This window comes from Rattus rattus, chromosome X (assembly GCF_011064425.1).
Source record: "Rattus rattus isolate New Zealand chromosome X, Rrattus_CSIRO_v1, whole genome shotgun sequence".
In the NCBI taxonomy this organism is placed as follows: domain Eukaryota; kingdom Metazoa; phylum Chordata; class Mammalia; order Rodentia; family Muridae; genus Rattus; species Rattus rattus.
The window spans coordinates 90,561,498-90,570,217 of record NC_046172.1 but is presented as its reverse complement, the minus strand read 5'-3'; the positions used below and the strand labels follow the sequence as shown (position 1 = coordinate 90,570,217).

The 8,720-nt window shown below is 46.8% G+C and overlaps 1 pseudogene across 1 annotated transcript; it reads left to right on the top strand.

Annotated features, from left to right (window-relative positions):
* Positions 1-6,719: 6,719 nt before the first annotated feature.
* LOC116888080 lies at positions 6,720-8,417 on the top strand (annotated as a pseudogene). The gene has a single exon (XR_004386290.1). The product of XR_004386290.1 is annotated as an egl nine homolog 1-like (transcript).
* Positions 8,418-8,720: the final 303 nt, after the last annotated feature.

Below are 8,720 nucleotides of genomic sequence, written 5' to 3'. Positions count from 1 at the left end.
GTATGATAGGAACTTCAAGTCTCTGAAGAAAGAAATTGAGGAAGATAAAAGAAGATGGAAAGATCTCCCAAGCTCATGGATTGGCAGGATTAATATAGTAAACATGGCCATTTTGCCAAAAGCAATCTACAGATTCAATGCAATTCCCATCAAAATTCCTACTCAATTCTTTATACAGATAGAAAAAGCAATTTGCAATCTCATTTGGAATAACAAAAAACCCAGGATAGCTAAAACTATCCTCAACAATAAAAGGACTTCTGGAGGAATTACCATCCCTGACTTCAAGCAGTAGTACAGAACAATAGTCATAAAAACTGTATGGTATTAGTACAGAGACAGGCATATAGATCATTGTGGAACAGAATTAAAGACCCAGAAATCAACCCACACACCTATGGTCACTTGATCTTTGACAAAGGAGCCAAAACCATCCAATGGAAAAAAGATAGCATTTTCAGCAAATGGGACTGATGCACCTGGAGATCAGCATGTAGAAGAATGCAAATTGATCCATTCTTATCACCATGTACAAAGCTTAAGTCTAAGTGGATCAAGGACCCACATCAAACCAGATATGCTCAAACTAATAGAAGAAAAAGTTCAGAAGAGTCTCGAACACATGGGGACTGGGGAAATTTTCCTGAACTAAACACCAATTGCTTACTCTAAGATCAAGAATCGACAAATGGAACCTCATAAAATTGCAAAGCTTCTGTAAGGCAAAAGACACTGTCATTAGGACAAAACGGAAACCAACAGATTGGGTAAAGATCTTTACCAATCCTACATCTGATAGACGGTTAATATCCAAAATATACAAAGAATTCAAGAAATTAGACTCCAGAGAGCCAAATAACCCTATTAAAAATGGGGTACAGAGAAAAACAAAACATTCTCAGCTGAGTAATATCAAATGGCCAAAAAGCACCTAAAGAAATGTTCAACATCCTTAGTCATCAGGGAAATACAAATCAAAACAACCCTGAGATTTCACCTCACACCAGGCAGACTGGCTAAGATAAAAAACTCAGGTGACAGCAGATGTTGGCGAAGATGTGAAAAAAGAGGAACACTCTTCCATTGTTGGTGGGATTGCAAACTGGTACAACCACTCTGGAAATCAGTCTGGAGGCTCCTCAGAAAATTGGACATTCCACTACCTGAGGACTCAGCTCTACCTCTCTTGGGCATATACCCAAAAGATGCTCCAACATACAACAAAGGCACATGCTCCACTATGTTCATAGCAGCCTTATTTGTAATAGCCAGAAGCTGGAAAGAACCCAGATGCCCTTCAACAGAAGAATGGATTCAAAATATGTGGTACATCTACACAATGTAGTACTACTCAGCTATCAAAAACAATGACTTCATCAAATTCATAGGCAAATGGAATAAACTAGAAAATATCATCCTGAGTGAGGTAACTCAATCACAGAGAAACACACCTGGTATGCACTCATTGATAAGTGGCTATTAGCCCAAAAGTTTGAATTACCCAAGATGCAATCCACAGACCACAAGAAGCTCAAGAAGGATGACCAAAATGCAGATGCTCCCACTTCTTCTTAAAAGGGGGGAAATATCCATAGGAGGAGATATGAAAGCAAAGTTTAGAGCAGTGACTCAAGGAATGGCCATTCAGAGCCTGCCCCTCATGTGGCCCATATATATACAGCCACAAAACTAGATAAGATGGATGAAGCAAAGAAGTGCAGGCTGAGAGAAACCAGATGTAGATCTCTCCTGAGAGACACAGCCAGAATACAGCAAATACATAGGCAAATGCCAGCAGCAAACCACTGATCTGAGAATGGGACCCCCTTTCTCTGAGAAGGAATCAGAGAAAGGATTGGAAGAGCATGAAGGGGCTCGAGACCCCATATGAACAACAATGCCAACCAACCCGAGCTTCCAGGGACTAAGCCACTACCCAAAGACTATACATGGACTGACCCTGGGCTCTAACCTCATAGGTAGCAATGAATAGCCTAGTAAGTGTACCAGTGGAAGGGGAAGCCCTTGGTCCTGCCAAGACTGAACCCCCAGTGAACGGGATTGTTGGGGGGAGGGTGGTAATGGGAGGAGGATGGGGAGGGGAAGCCCATATGGAAGGGGAGGGGGAAGGGTTAGGGGGATGTTGGCCGGGAAACCGGGAAGGGGAATAATAATCGAAATGTAAATAAGAAATATTCAAGTTAATAAAGATTAAAAAAAATAAGATATTATAAAGTCTAAAAACATATATATATATATATATATATATATATATATGCTGAAAGGGACCAGATATAGATCTCTCCTGAAAGAAACATCCAGAGCATGTCCAATACAGAGGTCAATGCTAGCAGCAAAGACTAGTAGCAAAGCTAGTAGCTGAGAACAGTACCCCTTTGTGGGAAATTAGAAGTATTGAAAGAGTTGACAAACCTTGCAACCCCATAAAAACAACAATGCCAACCAACCAGAGCTTCCAGGGACTAAACCACTACCGAAAGACTATACATGAACTGACCTCGGGCTCCAACTGCATATGTAGCAGAGAATAGCCTTGTTGGGGCACCAGTGGAAGGGGAAGAAGCCCTTGGTCCTACCAAGATTGGAACCCCAGTGCAGGAGAATATGGGAGGGAGGCAGTAATGGGAAAGTATAGGGGGAATACCCATATGTAGAAGGTGGAGGGAACAGAATGAGGGCTTATGGACAGGAAACTGGGAAGGGGAATAACATTTAAAATGTAATTAAATAAATATATCTAATAAAAAATTTTAAAAAGAAACTAATGATTTATAAATATACATGTACAGAACTACCTAACTTACATTTTTCTCTCTTTTACTTATGCCTCAGTTAAATCCCTACTATGAGGCAGGGGTTTGGGTAGGATTGGAATAAAAGAGCAATAAAGGACAAAGTTTCTGGGTGTTATCCCAAGCAAAGGACTTCAAAATAAAACTCATGTGTGATCCTCTTCTGCCATCTTGTGGTCATTTCTTTTCCTCACCTTCCTATATCCTAAGATCCACATGTTTAAAGTATTGCTTGAGGACTTGAAGGGACCTGATCAACAGCTCCCTGCACCCAAATCCCGGGGGAGGGAGAGCTAAACCCTCAGAGGGGCAGACACGCCTGGGAAGCCAGAAGAGACTACACTCTGCCCATATTTCTGACTCCAGAGGAAAACACCTAATGCCATCTGGGACCCCAGTGCATGGGGGCCCCAGGAAAAGGCAGCGCAGGCCCTCCTGGTTGCCACCCTCACAGAGAGCTCAAAAGCAGCCCCCCACGAGCAACTTGAGCCATGGGACCACAGGTAAGACCAACTTTTCTGCTCCAAGCCACCTCCCTGGTGGACCCAGGACACACAGAGGCAATATTGCTCTGGAACCAGACACTTCTGGTTTTTAGCTGGAGCCAGAACCTCGCTCATCCCAGCCACAGCTCCCTGCTCCCAAACACCCCGGGAGAAAGAGTTCACCGTCCAGACAGGTAGGCACTCCAGAGACTGCAGAGCGGGAGAGACCACAAATACTGCTCACCCCAGCCCACATTCCTGGCACAAGACGAAACTGTATAGGGCCTCTGAGAACCAGAAGATAGGGGTACTCAAGCAGCAAGTCCCCTGCAGTTCAGGCACCCCCTGTACCTGAAGGGACCCGATCAAGAGCTCCCTGTACCCAAATCCTGTGAGAGGGAGAGCTAAACCTTCAGAGGGGCAGACACACCTGGGAAGCCAGAGGAAACTACTCTCTGACCACATTTCTGACTCTAGAGGAAAATGCCTAACGCCATCTGGGCCCCCTGTGCACAGGGTCCTGAACAAAGGCGGGGCAGGCCCTTCTGGTTGCTACCCTCATGGAGAGCTGAAACCCAGCTCTGAGAAGCGAATCCAGGCCTGAGACCAGAGGTAAAACCAACTTTTCTGCTCCAAGTGACCTGCCTGGTGGACTCAGGACACAGGACCACAGGAACAGCTGAAGACCAGTAGACAGGAAAGACTACACGCCTGAAAGCAGAACACTCTGTTCCCATAACTGGCTGAAAGAAAACAGGAAAACAGGGCTACAGCACTCTTGACACACAGGCCTATAGGACGATCTAACCACTGTCAGAAATAGCAGAACAAGGTAACACCAGAGACAACCTGATGGCGAGAGGCAAACGCAGGAACCCAAGCAACAGAAACCAAGACTACATGGCATCATCAGAGCCCAATTCTCCCACCAAAGCAAACACTGACTATCCAAACACAGCAGAAAAGCAAGATCTACATTTGAAATCACATTTGATCATGATGATGGAGAACTTAAGAAAGACGTGAAGACAATGGAATATTACTCAGCTATCAAAAACAACGACTTTATGAAATTCGTAGGCAAATGGTTGGAACTGGAAAATATCATTCTGAGTGAGCTAACCCAATCACAGAAAGACATACATGGTATGCACTCACTGATAAGTGGCTATTAGCCCAAATGCTTGAATTACCCTAGTGGCCTAGAACAAATGAAACTCAAGACGGATGATCAAAATGTGAAGGCTTCACTCCTTCTTTAAAAGGGGAACAAGAATACCCCTGGCAGGGAAGAGAGAGGCAAAGATTAAAACAGAGACTGAAGGAACACCCATTCAGAGCCTGCCCCACATGTGGCCCATACATATAGAGCCACCCAATTAGACAAGATGGATGAAGCAAAGAAGTGCAGACCGACAGGAGCCGGATGTAGATCGAACCTGAGAGACACAGCCAGAATACAGCAAATACAGAGGCGAATGCCAGCAGCAAACCACTGAACTGAGAACGGGACCCCCGTTGAAGGAATCAGAGAATGAACTGGAAGAGCTTGAAGGGGCTTGAGACTCCATATGTACAACAATGCCAAGCAACCAGAGCTTCCAGGACTAAGCCACTACCTAAAGACTATACATGGGCTGACCCTGGACTCTGACCTCATAGGTAGCAATGAATATCCTAGTAAGAGCACCAGTGGAAGGAGAGCCCTGGGTCCTGCTAAGACTGAACCCCCAGTGAACTAGACTGTCGGGGGAGGGCGGCAATGGGGGGAGGTGGGGAGGAACACCCATAAGGAAGGGGGGAGGGAAGGGATGTTTGCCAAATGTACATAAGAAATACTCAAGTTAATAAAAAAAAAAAAAAAAAAAAAAAGAAAGACGGAAGAACTCCCTTAGAGAAACACAGGAAAACATAAATAAAGAAGCCTACAGAGAGGCATCACAAAAATCCCTGAAAGAACTCCAGGAAAACACAATCAAACAGGTGAAGGAATTAAAAATGGAAATAGAAGCAATAAAGAAAGCACAAAGGGAGACAATCCTGGATTAAAAAAAGAGAGAGAGAGAGAGAGACAAGGAGCCAGAGATACAAGCATCACCAACAGAATACAAGAGACAGAAGAGAGAATCTCAGGAGCAGAAGATTCCATAGAAATCATCAACACAACTGTCAAAGAAAATGGAAAATGGAAAAAAGTACTGGTTCAAAACATACAGGAAATCCAGGACTCAATGAGAAGATCAAACCTAAGGATAATAGGTATAGAAGAGAGTGAAGATCCCCAGCTCAAAGGATGAGTAAATATCTTCCACAAAATCATAGAAGAAAACTTCCCTAACCTAAAGAAAGAAATGCCCATAAACATACAAGAAGCCTCCAGAACTCCAAATAGATTGGACCAGAAAAGAAACTTCTCCCATCACATAATAGTCAAAACACCAAATGCACAAAACAAAGAATATTAAAAGCAGTAAGGGGAAAAGGTCAAGTAACATATAAAGGAAGACCTATCAAAATCACACCAGACTTCTCACCAGAGACTACGAAAGCCAGAATATCCTGGATAGATGTCATACAGACCCTAAGAGAACACAAATGCCAGCCTAGGTTACTGTATCCAGCAAAACTCTCAATTAACATAGATGGAGAAACCAAGATATTCCATAACAAAACCAAATTTACACAATATCTTTCTACAAATCCAACCTTACAAAGGATAATAAAGGGTAAAGCCCAACATAAGGAGGCAAGCTATACCCTAGAAAAAGCAAGAAACTAATTGCCTTGGCAACAAAACAAAGAGAAGAAAAGCACACAAACATAATCTCACATCCAAATATGAATATAGCAGGAAGCAATAAGCACTATTCCTTAATATCTCTCAAAGTCAATGGACTCAACTCCCCAATAAAAAGACATAGATTAACAAACTAGATACGCAATGAGGACCCTCCATTCTGCTGCATACAAGAAACACACCTCAGAGACAAAGACAGACACTACCTCAGAGTGAAAGGCTGGAAAACAACTTTCCAAGCAAGTGGTCTGAAGAAGCAAGCTGGAGTAGTCATTCTAATATTGAATAAAATCGATTTTCAACTAAAAGTCATCAAAAAAGATAAGGAAGGATACTTCATATTCATCAAAGGAAAACTCCACCAAGATGAACTCTCAATCCTAAATATCTATGCTCCAAATACAAAGGCACCTACATACATAAAAGAAACCTTACTGGCCTCCCCAGGGCCCGTGCACCTGGAAGGCCATGCTCTCCCAGGCGATGGGGCGCTAGGCGGCCCGGGCGAGGCAGGCGAGGCCAGGGCGCGGGTGGTCTCCCCTGCAGCTGGCGGCGGCCCCTGGCGGCGCCCCTGACGGCCCCGCCTCCGCCGGCTCCCGGCCAGCGGCTCGCCCTGCCTTGGCCATGGCCAGACAGCGGCGGGCCGGCGTGCTGAGCGCCAGCGAGCACGACCGGGAGTACTGCGAGCTGTGCGGGAAGATGGAGAACCTGCTGCGCTGTGGCCGCTGCCGAGGCTCCTTCTACTGCTGCAAGGAGCAACAGCGCCAGGACTGGAAGAAGCACAAGCTGGTGTGCCAGGGCGGCAAGGCCCCGGCGCGCAACCGGGCCAGCGCAGCCCCGCGTCGCGCCCCTGCCCGGTGGGGCCCCGGAGCAGGCGCGCCGCCCGGCGGCCCGGCGAGGGACAACAGCACGGGGCCTCGCGCGTACCGGGCACGGAGGACGCGGCGCAGGCCGGGAGCGGCCCGGCCCGCAGAGCCCAGCTTGGAGGATCCTCCGCCTAGCAGGTCTCTGGGCCCCGAGCGCGCCAGCCTGTGCCCAGCGGGCGGCGGCCCGGGGAAGGCGCTGAGTCCCAGCAGAGGGCTGCGGCCCAACGGGCAGACCAAGCCGCTGCCCGCGCTGAAGCTGGCGCTGGAGTACATCGTGCCGTGCATGGACAAGCACGGCATCTGCGTGGTGGACGACTTCCTGGGCAGAAGACCGGGCAGCAAATCGGCGACGAGGTGTGCGCCCTGCACGACACCGGCAAGTTCACGGACGGGCAGCTGGTCAGCCAGAAGAGTGACTCTTCCAAGGACATCGGGGGGGACGACAAGATCACCTGGATCGAGGGCAAAGAGCCAGGCTGCGAGACCATCGGCCTGCTCATGAGCAGCATGGACGACCTGATCCGCCACTGCAGCGGGAAGCTGGGCAACTACAGGATTACAGGATAAACGGCCGAATGAAAGCCATGGTCGCCTGTTACCCAGGCAACGGGACAGGCTACGTCCGTCACGTCGATAACCCAAATGGAGACGGAAGATGCGTGACATGTATATATTATCTAAATAAAGACTGGGACGCCAAGGTGAGCGGAGGTATTCTTCGAATTTTCCCAGAAGGCAAAGCCCAGTTTGCTGACATTGAACCCAAGTTTGATAGATTGCTGTTTTTCTGGTCTGACCGGCGTAACCCTCATGAAGTACAGCCTGCATATGCCACAAGGTACGCAATAACCGTTTGGTATTTCGATGCAGATGAGCGAGCAAGAGCTAAAGTAAAATATCTCACAGGTGAGAAAGGTGTGAGGGTTGAACTCAAGCCCAATTCAGTCAGCAAAGATGTCTAGCAGGGCCTTGGGTCCAGCAGTACCCTTGTCACCTGTAGTTGCCTTCTGTGGACCCGTGGACATGTGGCCAGGATGAACAGAGACACCTGCCTGGCATTTCAAGTATCTGGGAGCCAGGCGACTTCGCCAGGTGTCATCCAACAGAGGGCTCCATCTGCCGGGACTGTACTGTGGGGTCAGCTCCAGATCTGTGACTGCTCTTGGCCGCTGACTGAAGAGGAGACGCTGTCAGAGGAGAGTAGCTTTTCCATCTGGACACAAAACAAGGGCTCTTTGTAGGATTTTCTTCAGTCTTCTATTTTGCCAGACCTGTCACCTAACTGAGTTCATTTTATCTCTTTTTTATATCAAGTTTGAATTCGGGGAATTTTTGTATTAGGTACAATTTATCAAAACTGAATTAGAAAAAAATTTACAGTATTATTCTCAAAATAACATCAATCTATTTTTGTAAACCTCTTCATGCTATTAAATTTTGCCCTAAAGGCCTCCTATGATGATTGTCGCCAGTGAATGATGATTCCGTTTCTTCTGCCTGAAAGTAAAGGAAGGACCCCGAGTCCTGGCTCAAGTGCGCGAGGTTTCTCTTGGCCTGTCTCTCAGTGATTCGAACTCGGAAAGGTCGCTGCCCTCATGCTTCGACCTAACAGTGGATGGTCACCACCGGTGCCCAACTAACTCATAGTTCCGAGAGGAAACAAGCCACAGGAAAAGGCTCTGTCTCTTCGGTTAATTTTTTTTTAAAGCTAAGTGACGAGCGCTAAATGAGCTCCTCCTCCTCAGCTTTGGGTTCCCGA